The sequence below is a fragment of the Anopheles coustani genome (assembly GCF_943734705.1).
Source record: "Anopheles coustani chromosome X unlocalized genomic scaffold, idAnoCousDA_361_x.2 X_unloc_44, whole genome shotgun sequence".
NCBI classification, from domain to species: Eukaryota; Metazoa; Arthropoda; class Insecta; order Diptera; family Culicidae; genus Anopheles; species Anopheles coustani.
In genome coordinates this window covers 182,501-196,338 of record NW_026525153.1, presented here as the reverse complement: position 1 = coordinate 196,338, position 13,838 = coordinate 182,501, and the positions used below count along the sequence as shown (strand labels likewise).

Below are 13,838 nucleotides of genomic sequence, written 5' to 3'. Positions count from 1 at the left end.
GTAAAATACCATATGACCCATCAGGGTCCTTGCCTTCATATAAGTTTGCCTTGCTTGGTGTGGTAACTTGTTAGTGTAGTTCTGACATCCCCATTTTGGGACTTAGCCGATTTTTCGTAAAATACCATTTGACCCATCAGGGTCTTTTGCTTCATATAAGTTTGCCTTGCTTGGTGTGGTAACATATGAGTGTAGTTCAGACATCCCCATTTTGGGACTTAGCCGATTTTTCGTAAAATACCATATGACCCATCAGGGTCCTTGCCTTCATATAAGTTTGCCTTGCTTGGTGTGGTAACATTTGAGTGTAGTTCTGACATCCCCATTTTGGGACTTAGCCGATTTTTCGTAAAATACCATATGACCCATCAGGGTCCTTGCCTTCATATAAGTTTGCCTTGCTTGGTGTGGTAACATTTGAGTGTAGTTCTGACATCCCCATTTTGGGACTTAGCCGATTTTTCGTAAAATACCATATGACCCATCAGGGTCCTTTGCTTCATATAAGTTTGCCTTGCTTGGTGTGGTAACATTTGAGTGTAGTTTCGACATCCCCATTTTGGGACTTAGCCGATTTTTCGTAAATTACCATATGACCCATCAGGGTCCTTTGCTTCATATAAGTTTGCCTTGCTTGGTGTGGTAACATTTGAGTGTAGTTCTGACATCCCCATTTTGGGACTTAGCCGATTTTTCGTAAAATACCATATGACCCATCAGGGTCCTTGCCTTCATATAAGTTTGCCTTGCTTGGTGTGGTAACATTTGAGTGTAGTTCTGACATCCCCATTTTGGGACTTAGCCGATTTTTCGATCAATACCATATGACCCATCAGGGTCCTTTGCTTCATATAAGTTTGCCTTGCTTGGTGTGGTAACATTTGAGTGTAGTTCTGACATCATCATTTTGGGACTTAGCCGATTTTTCGTAAAATACCATATGACCCATCAGGGTCCTTGCCTTCATATAAGTTTGCCTTGCTTGGTGTGGTAACATTTTAGTGTAGTTCTGACATCACCATTTTGGGACTTAGCCGATTTTTCGTAAAATACCATATGACCCATCAGGGTCCTTTGCTTCATATAAGTTTGCCTTGCTTGGTGTGGTAACACATGAGTGTAGTTCTGACATCCCCATTTTGGGACTTAGCCGATTTTTCGACCAATACCATATGACCCATCAGGGTCCTTTGCTTCATATAAGTTTGCCTTGCTTGGTGTGGTAACATTTGAGTGTAGTTCTGACATCCCCATTTTGGGACTTAGCCGATTTTTCGATCCATCCTATATGACCCATCAGGGTCCTTTTTCTTCATATAAGTTTCCCAAGACTTAGTGCTTTTTACCTTTGGACACCAATATCACCCTTACGGGTTTCTTTGATCTTCTCACTTTGTATTGACCAAATGTAGGTCTTGCCATGCCAAACATATAATTGTTCTACACCAAGTCTCTATCTCGTACCGCCAGCTCGGTACATTCGATCAACCTGCCCTTAAGGCACCCGGGACTTAGCCATTTTTTCACATTTTTCATGATTTTGAGGCAACTTTTCTCGACTTTGTCACCTTATATCACCAAGATCCTTTCCCTTTAGCGCTTCACTCTGTTCGTATGATATTTAGCGCTGACTATCACCTTTCTATCGCTGACCTCAACTTCTTATTCGGTGCCATAGAGCCAGAGATATTTGGTGTATGCTGTTATAAGGGAAGTTTGTCACTTTTTCAAAGGCCCACTTTGGGACGCCCATATCTCACCTTCAGGTATCTTCGATCTTCTTGTCGTCTATGGACGAAACTTAGGCCTTGTCTTGGCCAACTTATAAATGTTCTACGGCCAAGCCGTATCTCTTACCGCCAGCCCGGTATTCATGGACTTAGTTGGATTTTCGCCTCTCGTGGTAACAATTTCAGACTTTGACTCACAATAACACCCAAACGGTCACATGCTAGCGCTTTGCTTGGAAGGAATTATAGTTAGCGCTACCTTTTCTCTTTCCATCGATACCTTGTTCGTTCCATTCCATGCCATACAGCCGAAGTTATGATGTTTCCCGTTTTCCATATCATGTGGAGCTTATGCTCTGGGAAAACCATCTAACACCTGTACCACCCTTTTAGGTACCACCGATCTCGAGACTATGTTCGGGCCAAATATAGGTTATAACATGCCCAACTTATAATTGTTCTACACCAAGTCTCTATCTCTTACCGCCTGCTCGGTATTTTACTCGTAAGTCCAAATTTCACAACTTGTACTTTTTGGCCCAATGTACTCGAGTTTCAATTTTGGTAACATTTTTCGACTTTGACGCTTAATAACTTCCAAATCATGCTAGTTAGCGCTTTGCTTTCTTCTAGTCGTATCTAGCGCTGGGTGTTACCTTTCCAAAACATATCCTAGCTCTACAATCCATGCCATACAGCCGGAGCTATACGGTGCACAAGTCAAATCCATTTTAGCCATGTTTCATTTTTGCTAATTTTTGACCACTCGTATCACCCTTCCAGAGTGGTCCGATCTTCTCGCTTTCTATGGACGACTTTTAGGTCTCGTAGAGGCAAACTTATAAGTATTCTACGTCAACCCGCTATCTCTTACCGCTTGCTCGGTATTCTTGGTCTTGTGTGATTTTTGGCCATTTTGGTATTATTTTTCCACTTTGTCGCTTAATAACTCCGTTTTGCTCAACACTTAGCGCTTCGGTTGTTTGGGATTATAGTTAGCGCTCGGTTCGACCTTTCCAACACTGATCTAAGCTTGTCGATCCGTTCCATACAGCCTGAGTTATTCGCGATACCGTGTTTCAATCCATTTCTCAAGTCTCGTTTTGGTCCAACTTTGAACCAGCCATATCACCCTGATGGGTACCTCCGATCTTCTCGCTCTATATTGGCCAAAGTTAGGTCTTGTGGTAACGTACTTATGATTGTTCTACGCCGTGTTCGTAGCTCTTATCGTTCGCCCGCTATTTTCGATCATAAGGTGAATTTTCGCCTCTAAACCACCATTTTTCACCTTTGCCCTCTAATATGACCGACTTGCTCAACACCTAGCGCTTCGCTTGGTAGGACACATAGCTAGCGCTCGTCAAGACCTTTCCAACGCATATCCAAGCTTTCCGATCCGAGCCATACAGCCTGAGCTATAGGCGATACCGTTTTTCCCATTTTCTTGGTCACACGCACTTTAGGGTACCCCTTTTTGCCTTTGACCCTTAATACCTCCTCCGGGTCACTAGTAGGCGCTCAGCTTGGTAGGAAACATAGCTAGAGCAGGCCTTCACCTTTCCAAAACTGCCGAAAGTGTACCGATCCGACATCTAGAACCAAAGTTATGGTCATTCCCATCATGCTCTACTTTCATGGTCAACCTCCACCAAGCACACCTAGGTTGGACCAACTTTCACCAACTCATCTCGAACCCCAAATTTGCTTCGACCTACTAGGTTTCCCTAGTAAAGTGGTCAAAACATCCATTACAACACGACTGGTCTTTCTGGTGGTCGACCTAGGCGACTTTGTTCGACGACCACCACCCCATGGAACTAAAAGACGTCCCTTGATACGGACCACCGATACATTTTCCGGCCTGTCTAAACTACACTCATCGAAATTTTTTTGGGTCCCCACCGTCATACAAGTTTCCCTAGGTCAAGTTTTTCTTCCGGATCGGCCGCGGACCTCACTTTTCATTATCTAGGGAGGCCATAGGGCCCCAAAAGGGGTTTTTTAAAATTTTCGACACTTTCGACTTTGGTCGGATTTTTTCCGATTTTGGTCCGACCTAGGGACTTGGTGGTCCAAGGAGCCTCGGGACCAAACTTTTTTCTCAGGGGTCCCTACCTCCATACAACTTTGCCTAGGTCAATTTTTTGTTCCAAATCGACCGCGGATTTCACTTTTCAATATCTGGGGCTCGTGTAGAGTCCGAATATGAGGTTTTCTCATTTTTCGACATTTTCGACTTTTTTCGACTTTTTTCGGGTTTTTCGACCTAGGGGTCCGCCGAACAAATTTTGGGTCAAAAATTTTTATTGAACTAGTCGAAAGTACGCAAAAAGATAAGACTTTTTGCCGAAGACACCATGCCCCGGAACCGACTCCTTCCCCTTCAAAATTGGGGACAAACGTGATTTTTGAAACTTTTCCTTAGGGAGCCCAAGACTTAGAAAATTTTCAAATTCTCGATTTTTCGATTGCGAGCTAGCGCTTTGCGGTCTTCGGCAATGTTGTAGATCTCGACGAGATAAGACTTTTTGGTCAAGGGACATTTTGCCCTCCGACCCCTCCTTCCCCCCGCAAATCGCCCACCAAAGTGCAATTTTTGCATTTTCACCTCTTTGCACGCACTGTTCGGCCCAAATGGCCACTTTCTATGGGTCTGAGCGCTTTGCAGTCTTCGGCAAACTTTTAGAGCGTACCAAGCCCTAATTATAATTGTTCTACACCACCTTCGTACCTCTTCATCCCTGGCCGCTATTCGCGTACCAAGGTAATTTTTGTTCATTTTGTCAACATTTTTCCTCTTTGACTGCCTTTATTGGCCTTGCCATGAACCGATAGCGCTTCGCTGTGTTCTAACGTAAGTTAGTACTACTCTTTACCTTTCCAAATCATATCTTAGGTTGCCATTTGCTTGCGTACAGCCGGAGCTATGAGCGATACCGTAAAAAGTACCGAAACTTGGAAAAATCCTTTGATCGCCCATATCCCCCCTTTGGGGGCCAGATATCGAAAAAAGTTCTGATTCAAAAAGTTGCGCATTAACGTGTTCTAGTTATGCCTAGAACATTTCACTTCGCTAGCTGGCCTGCAACTTAGCCGTAATTGGGATTTTAGGGTGTTCTTGGAGGGCCCATTTCCTGCGACTTGGTATCTTTTGGGCCCAATGTTTCTCTGATATCTCCACGAGTTTTCCAGATAGCCTTTTCAAACTTTAAGGGTGCCTAGAACACCTCAAGACCTTTCCAACGCTATGCCGTTTGCCTCGCTCGGACATCTACAGCCAAAGTTATTCGAGGTACACGGTACCTTACCCTGTTTTCTCAGTACTTGGTCGAAAATTTCGATCAGCCATATGACCGACTTGGACAACCCTGAGCGGGTTGGCCCCATATAACTAAACTTTCGTCTCGTGGAGGCAAACTTATAAATATTCCAAGTCAACTCGCTATCTCGTACCGCCTTGACGGTATACTTGGTCCAAAGGCCATTTCCAGCGACTTGGTCGCAATTTCGCTCTAAGTTTCGCTAATACCTTCGTCCGTGGACATGGTGATTTTTTGTTCGTATTTTTCCTTGATAGTCCCACTCAAGACTATTCCATACCAGAGCCAAGCGTCCCGCTAAGTGCCATACAGCCTGAGCAGTAATTCATGAAAGGTACCTCTACCAGTTTTTGCCATACTTGGGTACAAACTTTGGATCGCCCATATCTCCACTTTGGAGGCCAGCCAGCACCTTGGCCTCATATACTTTTTTGTTGGTCATACCATGCACCAAATATAATTGTTCTACGCCAACTTGCTATCTCTTCTCCAACTTGCCGTTATTCTTGGTCCAAGTCCCATTTCATTCGTTTTTGGACCCATTTTGCTATATGTTTCACTAATAGCTTCGGCCATGGACAAGCTGATTTTCTATTTGTATTTTTCCTTGATAGTCCCACTCAAGACCATTCCAAAACACACCGCAGCTTGTCGCTCGGTGGCAAACTGACCGAGTTATAATTCATGAAAGGTACCTCAACTTGGTACACCACGTGGTCGGCCCAAACCATAAACCGACCAAACGACCGACTTGGAGCACCCTGACCGGGTTGCCCCCATATAATGAAAGTTGCGTCTTTACACGCCCAACTTATGAATATTCTACGCCAAGTCGCTATCTCTTACCGGTAAGCCGGTATTCACCTTCCAAGGGGGATTTTGGTCAAGTGCCATTTCCTGCGACTTGGTCCCCGAATTGGACCATCATCACCTAATATCTCCGTGGTCTTTCAACTCAGCCTCATGAAACTTTCAGGGTAGATAGGTCTCCCCAAGACCTTTCCAACGGTGAGCCGTTTGCCTCGCTCGGCCATCTACAGCCGAAGTTATTAATGGTACTTGGTACCTTACCCTGTTTTTTCCATACTTGTTCGTACTTGGGTACAAACTTTGGATCGCCCATATCTCCACTTTGGAGGCCAGCCAGCACCTTGGCCCCATATACTTTTTTGTTGGTGATACCATGCACCAAATATAATTGTTCTACGCAAGCTTGCTATCTCTTCTCCAACTTGCGGTTATTTTTGACTCAAGTCCCATTTCCATAGTTTTTGGTACCAATTTGCTCTATGTTTCGCTAATAGCTTCGCCCAAGGACTTTGTGATTTTTTGTTCGCATTTTTCCTAAATAGTCCCACTCATGACTATTCCAAATCACACCTTAGCTCGTCGCTCAGTGCCATACAGCCAGAGTTAAAATTCATGAAAGGTACCTCACCTTGGTACACCACATGGTCGGTCCAAACCATCAACCAACCATATGACCGACTTCGAGTCGAGCTAGCGGCTAGGCTCAATATAATGAAATGCGTGTCTTGATGCAGGCTACTGACGGTCTGAACAATGTAGCTCGCTAGCTCGTCTTTAAACTTGTGTTTTGGTCGAATATTGGGTGTTCATGTACCACTTCGGGTAACATGGACTTTGGTGCAACTTTACCACTTGTGCACTTAATAACTTCCCGGTCATTCAAGTCTTTGCCTTCATACTTTCAGGGTAGTTAGGTCTCGTCGAGACCTTTCCATACATATGCCAAACTCATCGATCGGACATCTATAGCCCGAGTTATTCGCGGTACACCGTATCTTACCCTGTTTTTTCCTCAATTGGGTACAAACCTTGGAACACCCAAATCGCCCCTTTAGAGACTAGCTGGCACGTTGGCCTCATATAATGATAAGTGCACCTCAACTAGGGCTACTGACGGTCTGAACATTTCAACTTGCTAGCTCGGGCCCACACTTGTGTTTTTCTCGAATATATGGTTCAAGTGTGCCACTTTGGGCACTTTTGGACATTTTGTCCCCACACAACTTTCTTGCCTTGGTAGATAGGGTCTTGTGATCTTGGGCAAAAAGATGCACCAAGATAAAGTCTAACTTTCGTTCTTGTACCGCAAAGCGCTATCTCAAACACCCGAGGAGATAGAAAGTGATTATGTTCGGTATATCGGTCTTCCATGGCCTACTATGGTAAACCCCTGCAGGTATGCAACCGAAGGTGCTTGGTACATGTATTTGGTGCAATATCGGTGCAAAGTAGGTGTTTCCTTGATCGGGCTATAACTTTCTTGGTTGATGTTGGATTGCTTTGCGGTCTTCGGGGGATAGTTAGGGAACATGTTGGCCAACATTTCCTTATTCCTCAGCCTGGCCGTACCTCTTACCGTCTAGGCGGTATACATGCTCTAAGTTGGAACTTGTGTTCCTTTGGGTAACTTCTCTGACTTTGACGCTTAATAACTTTCGTTCATATGCAGTCTAAGCTCTGCAACTCTCAGGAAAGCTAGTACTACTCATTTCCTTTCCATATCAGTCTTTGGCTTGTCGATCCGATGTCTACAGCCTTACTTATTCACGTTCCCTGTGAAGGTAGGTTTTTGCCCATTTTCCAGTTCATGTGGTAACATTCCCAGACTTTGCCGGCTTTCTCTTCATGTGGTAACTTGCTTGCTCATGTGGTAACTTGGAAGTGTATTTCTGACAGACCCAATCTGGGACTTAGCCGATTTTTCTCTGCATATTATATGGATCCATCACTAGGCCATCTTGCTTGCTCATGTGGTAACTTGGAAGTGTATTTCTGACAGACCCAATCTGGGACTTAGCCGATTTTTCTCTTCATATCATATGGATCCATCACTAGGCCATCTTGCTTGCTTGTGTGGTAACTTGATAGTGTATGTCTGACAGACCCAATCTGGGACTTAGCCGATTTTTCTCTTCATATCATATGGATCCATCACTAGGCCATCTTGCTTGCTTGTGTGGTAACTTGGAAGTGTATTTCTGACAGACCCAATCTGGGACTTAGCCGATTTTTCTCTTCATATTATATGGATCCTGGACTTAGCCGATTTTTCTCTTCATATCATATGGATCCATCACTAGGCCATCTTGCTTGCTTGTGTGGTAACTTGGAAGTGTATTTCTGACAGACCCAATCTGGGACTTAGCCGATTTTTCTCTTCATATCATATGGATCCATCACTAGGCCATCTTGCTTGCTTGTGTGGTAACTTGGAAGTGTATTTCTGACAGACCCAATCTGGGACTTAGCCGATTTTTCTCTTCATATCATATGGATCCATCACTAGGCCATCTTGCTTGCTTGTGTGGTAACTTGGAAGTGTATTTCTGACAGACCCAATCTGGGACTTAGCCGATTTTTCTCTTCATATTATATGGATCCATCACTAGGCCATCTTGCTTGCTTGTGTGGTAACTTGGAAGTGTATTTCTGACAGACCCAATCTGGGACTTAGCCGATTTTTCTCTTCATATCATATGGATCCATCACTAGGCCATCTTGCTTGCTTGTGTGGTAACTTGGAAGTGTATTTCTGACAGACCCAATCTGGGACTTAGCCGATTTTTCTCTTCATATTATATGGATCCTGGACTTAGCCGATTTTTCTCTTCATATCATATGGATCCATCACTAGACCATCTTGCTTGCTTGTGTGGTAACTTGGAAGTGTATTTCTGACAGACCCAATCTGGGACTTAGCCAATTTTTCTCTTCATGTCATATGGATCCTTCACACGGCCTTCTTGCTTGCTTGTGTGGTAACTTGAAAGTGTATGTCTGACAGACCCAATCTGGGACTTAGCCGATTTTTCTCATCATATTATATGGATCCTGGACTTAGCCGATTTTTAGGTTATTATATATGGATCCTGGACTTAGCCGATTTTTCTCTTCATATAATATGGATCCTGGACTTAGCCGATTATTAGGTTATTATATATGGATCCTGGACTTAGCCGATTTTTCTCTTCATATAATACGGATCCTGGACTTAGCCGATTATTAGGTTATTATATATGGATCCTGGACTTAGCCGATATTTCTCTTCATATAATATGGATCCGGGACTTAGCCGATTTTTCTCTTCAAATAATATGGATCCGGGACTTAGCCAATTTTTCTCTTCATGTGGTAACGTATGCCAATCGCTCACAAGTCATGGGATAAGGGTACTTGTGTTCTTCCATCTTCTAAGTCCCGCACGGGGACATCGTGATCGCCCCAAGTCCGGAATAGCGCCAAGTCAAGCCCCACGGTGGCCGTGCAGGACCTGTTAGCGGCGGCCCCACTGACAGCACTAATCCGGACTTAGAAATTATATCTTTCTAATCGAACACCACACACGCAACACCACCATACCACCATCTCCTTGCAAGTACCTAAGTACCCGCAACTCCATGGTGAAGGCAATGTCACTCCATCACCAACCTCTTTGCACTGCAAGCACTTGCGTACCCACAACACTCCGAAGAAGGCAACGGCGCGCGATGCTCGACTCCACACACCACACCACACCACACCACCGATGGCCAGCCAGCCAGCCAGCCCAACTAAGGGCTAACCCACCAACCAACCACCAATGGCCTAGGCCAGCCGGATCCCACCTTCAAGTCCAAGCACAGCCAAGTGCAAGTACCGCCAAGTGTTCACCAACCGCCCAACACACCACACCACCGATGGCCAGCCAGCCAGCCAGCCCAGCTAAGGGCTAACCAACCAACCAACCACCAATGGCCTAGGCCAGCCGGATCCCACCTTCAAGTCCAAGCACAGCCAAGTGCAAGTACCGCCAAGTGTTCACCAACCAACCATCACACCAGGTCAGCCGGCCGGTACCCACCTTCAAGTGCCATTACCCTCGGGTGCAAGCTCAATCAAGTGTTAACCAACCAACCCGGCCAAGGCAGCCAACAGGCCGGCACCCTACAGCACCGACCCGCCATCACCACCTCAACCGTTGACCATGCAAGTGGCCTCGGACAACAGGTGACACCCGAAGTACATCCGAAGAACGTATATCAAGTGTTTGCTCACCAAGTCCTCAACCAACCCCAAGTACCCGGAGGTACCCAGAGTGTTGGATCCGCCAACCCGTCCCGGCACTCAAAGTCCTTGCGAACCCAAAGTGTTTGCCCGGTAGGGCCATTGTATCACAACGCTTGCTACCATGCAAGTGGCCTCGAACAAGGTGACAGGGGTATCTTCACCAAGTTCTCAACCAACCCCAAGTACCCGGAGGTACCCAGAGTGTTGGGTCCGCCAACCACTACCAGCACTCTAAGTCCTCGCGAACCCAAAGTATTTGCCCGGTAGGGCCATTAGACCACAACGCTTGCTAACCATGCAAGTGGTCTCGGACAACAGGCGATACCCGAAGTACATCCGAAGAGTGTATATCAAGTGTTTGTTCACCAAGTCCTCAACCAACCCCAAGTACCCGGAGGTACCCAGAGTGTTGGGTCCGCCAACCACTACCAGCACTCTAAGTCCTCGCGAACCCAAAGTGTTTGCCCGGTAGGGCCATTAGACCACAACGCTTGCTAACCATGCAAGTGGTCTCGGACAACAGGCGATACCCGAAGTACATCCGGAGAGTGTATATCAAGTGTTTGTTCACCAAGTCCTCAACCAACCCCAAGTACCCGGAGGTACCCAGAGTGTTGGATCCGCCAACCCGTCCCGGCACTCCAAGTCCTTGCGAACCTAAAGTGTTTGCCCGGTAGGGCCATTAGACCACAACGCTTGCTAACCATGCAAGTGGTCTCGGACAACAGGCGATACCCGAAGTACATCCGGAGAGTGTACAACAAGTGTTTGTTCACCAAGTCCTCAACCAACCCCAAGTACCCGGAGGTACCCAGAGTGTTGGATCCGCCAACCCGTCCCGGCACTCCAAGTCCTTGCGAACCCAAAGTGTTTGCCCGGTAGGGCCATTGTATCACAACGCTTGCGACCATGCAAGTGGCCTCGGACAACAGGTGACACCCGAAGTACATCCGAAGAGTGTTCATCAAGTGTTTGTTCACCAAGTCCTCAACCAACCCCAAGTACCCGGAGGTACCCAGAGTGTTGGATCCGCCAACCCGTCCCGGCACTCTAAGTCCTTGCGAACCCAAAGTGTTTGCCCGGTTGGGCCATTAGATCACAACGCTTGCTAACCATGCAAGTGGTCTGGAGTATAGGTGATACTGACATACCACCGAGATGGTACATCTAGTATTGGGTCACCAAAACCAAACCAACCCCAAGTATCAACCCGGCATACTCAGAGTGATGGATCCGCCAACCCGTCCCGGCACTCCAAGTCCTTGACGAACCGAAAGTGTTTGCCCGGTAAGGCCATTAGATCACAACGCTTGCTACCCCACGGCGAGCTAAACATGCAAGTGGTCTTAGGCAACAGGTGACACCCGAAATTCATCCGAAGATGGAATATCAAGTGTTTAATCACCAAGCCAGCATCCAAACACCAAGTACCCCGGGAGGACCCGATGCGTTGCGACCATCTCCAAGTTCTTGACGAACCCGCAGTGAAAGGCGGTAAGGCCTCTGGGCCGCAACGCTCGCATGTGTTAACCCGCAAACACCACTGACCGGTCGGTCCACCGCAAGGGTGGGTCCAACTAGTCCACACACGGTATGCCGCATGTGCCCCCCGGGGGGAGCACACCGCACACAACCACCAAGCATGGGTCGCCTGAAAGGATCGAAATGTACATCTCTCTTCAATGCGTAGCGCCCAGCCTGCAAACCCGTCGTTTTCGGGTGGTCTTAGGAGTCGAAACTATTCTTGGAAGATCGGCAAGCACAACGCCTTTTCCCACTTCAGGTACTTCGGCGAGCGCACTCGCGATAGGCTCAGTTTGAGGGTTTCCAATAAATGGAAAGAGTCTATAGAAGACTCAATCCGGTCTCGTGATGTTATTAGCCATCTAGCTAACGACTCCTATACATATACTACCAGCCTGGTTCGGTTACGACCTTAGAGGCGTTCAGGCATAATCCGACGGACGTAGCGTCATACCAAAGTCCGCTCGGACTAGTATTGAGCCATTGGTCCGTACCTGTGGTTCCTCTCGTACTGCACAGGAATTCCATTGAGATAGTACTTGCACACCAGTAGGGTAAAACTAACCTGTCTCACGACGGTCTAAACCCAGCTCACGTTCCCTTGAAAGGGTGAACAATCCTACGCTTTGTGAATTTTGCTTCGCAATGATAGGAAGAGCCGACATCGAAGGATCAAAAAGCCACGTCGCTATGAACGCTTGGCGGCCACAAGCCAGTTATCCCCTTCCGGTGCGGATCGAAGCAGCACAAGGCCAAGGAGTGCAGCTCGGGCCCCAAGTGCCTTACGTGTTCCGGACAACATCAGACAGGTTCACCGGTTTGCAGCGGAAGTAGCCAGCCGTCATGTTCCCGCTAGCTACGAACACCACTGTTAGAGGGCGTGACGCTGGGTTGAAGATCCTCCAGATCAACTTGGCGCGCAGCAGGGTAGCACAAGACCTCATGCTCCAGACCGCACGGGAGCAAAGGATCGACATTGTGCTGGCGTCGGAGATCTACCGTGTTCCACCCAATAACGGGAACTGGGCGGTGGACTCGACAGCGAAGGCAGCCGTTATTACGACCGGAGCCTTGCCCATACAGCGAGTCTGGGCAAGTAGGGTAGGACTGGTGTCGGTCCAGGTGGCGGGGGTGACCTTCATCTCTTGCTACGCCCCACCAACACCGGGATGGACGGACGAGGACTACCAGCGGCTGCTCGACGAGATCGATATCGAGGCCAGAGCACACCCCCTCGTAGTCTTGGCGGGCGACTTCAATGCCTGGCACGTGCGATGGGGCAGCGCGAGGACGAAGCCGCGTGGTGAGGATCTCGCCGAGGTCGTCGACCAGCTTGACCTGGCGATCTTGAACCGCGGCAGTGTGCCCACGTTCGTCGGCAACGGCAGTGCTACTGAAAGTGTGGTCGACGTGTCCTTCGCCAGTCCGGCCATTGAACCCGGTAACGACTGGCGGGTGCTCGACACTTTCACCAACAGTGACCACAGATACGTGAGATTCAGCGTATCCGCGACACCAGTCAGCAGCGCTTCACCACACCAGCAGAGGCAACCGCAACAACAGCACCAGCATCGCGACCGGCAGCGACAACGCGAGCAGATTGGACCGAGATGGAAGTTGCGCCAATTCCATCCCGAAGCCTTCCAGATCGCGCTCCAGGCTTCCGGGTTTGCCGAAGCGGCTGTATCACCGGCGACTCTCACCGCTGGACTTACTAGAGCCTGCGATGAGGTGATGCAGAGGGCACCGCCAGCGCAGTTTTTGGTGAGACCGGAAATGTACTGGTGGACGCAGGAAATCGGCCTTCTCAGGGAGCAGTGCAAGTCATCTGAGGACGCGATTTTGACTGCCGGAACTGGTGCACAACGAGAGTTGGCCAGAGAACGGCACAGGAGTTGTAAGAAGGAACTCGCCCGCGCCATCAAGGCAAGCAAGGACCGTAGCTTTGATGAGATGATTGCGGAAGCTGAGGACAATGTCTTTGGCACTGCCTATAAGGTGGTAACGTCACGCCTTAAGGGTAGCCGCGTCCCCCCGGAGCGAGATCCTGCGATTCTACAGCACGTCGTGTCGGAACTCTTCCCGGATCATGGCACTTTTGAGTGGCCTGCACCGGATCGGGTCGATTGGGGGCAGACAACGCAGGAGCCAGTGAGGGAGGTATCGGATGAGGAGCTCTTGGCGA

The 13,838-nt window shown here is 47.9% G+C and overlaps 1 pseudogene; it reads right to left on the bottom strand.

The window, feature by feature from the left end:
- Positions 1-11,756: 11,756 nt before the first annotated feature.
- The window catches only part of LOC131270640 (large subunit ribosomal RNA), an 8,177-nt pseudogene continuing 6,095 nt past the window's right edge, over positions 11,757-13,838 (bottom strand).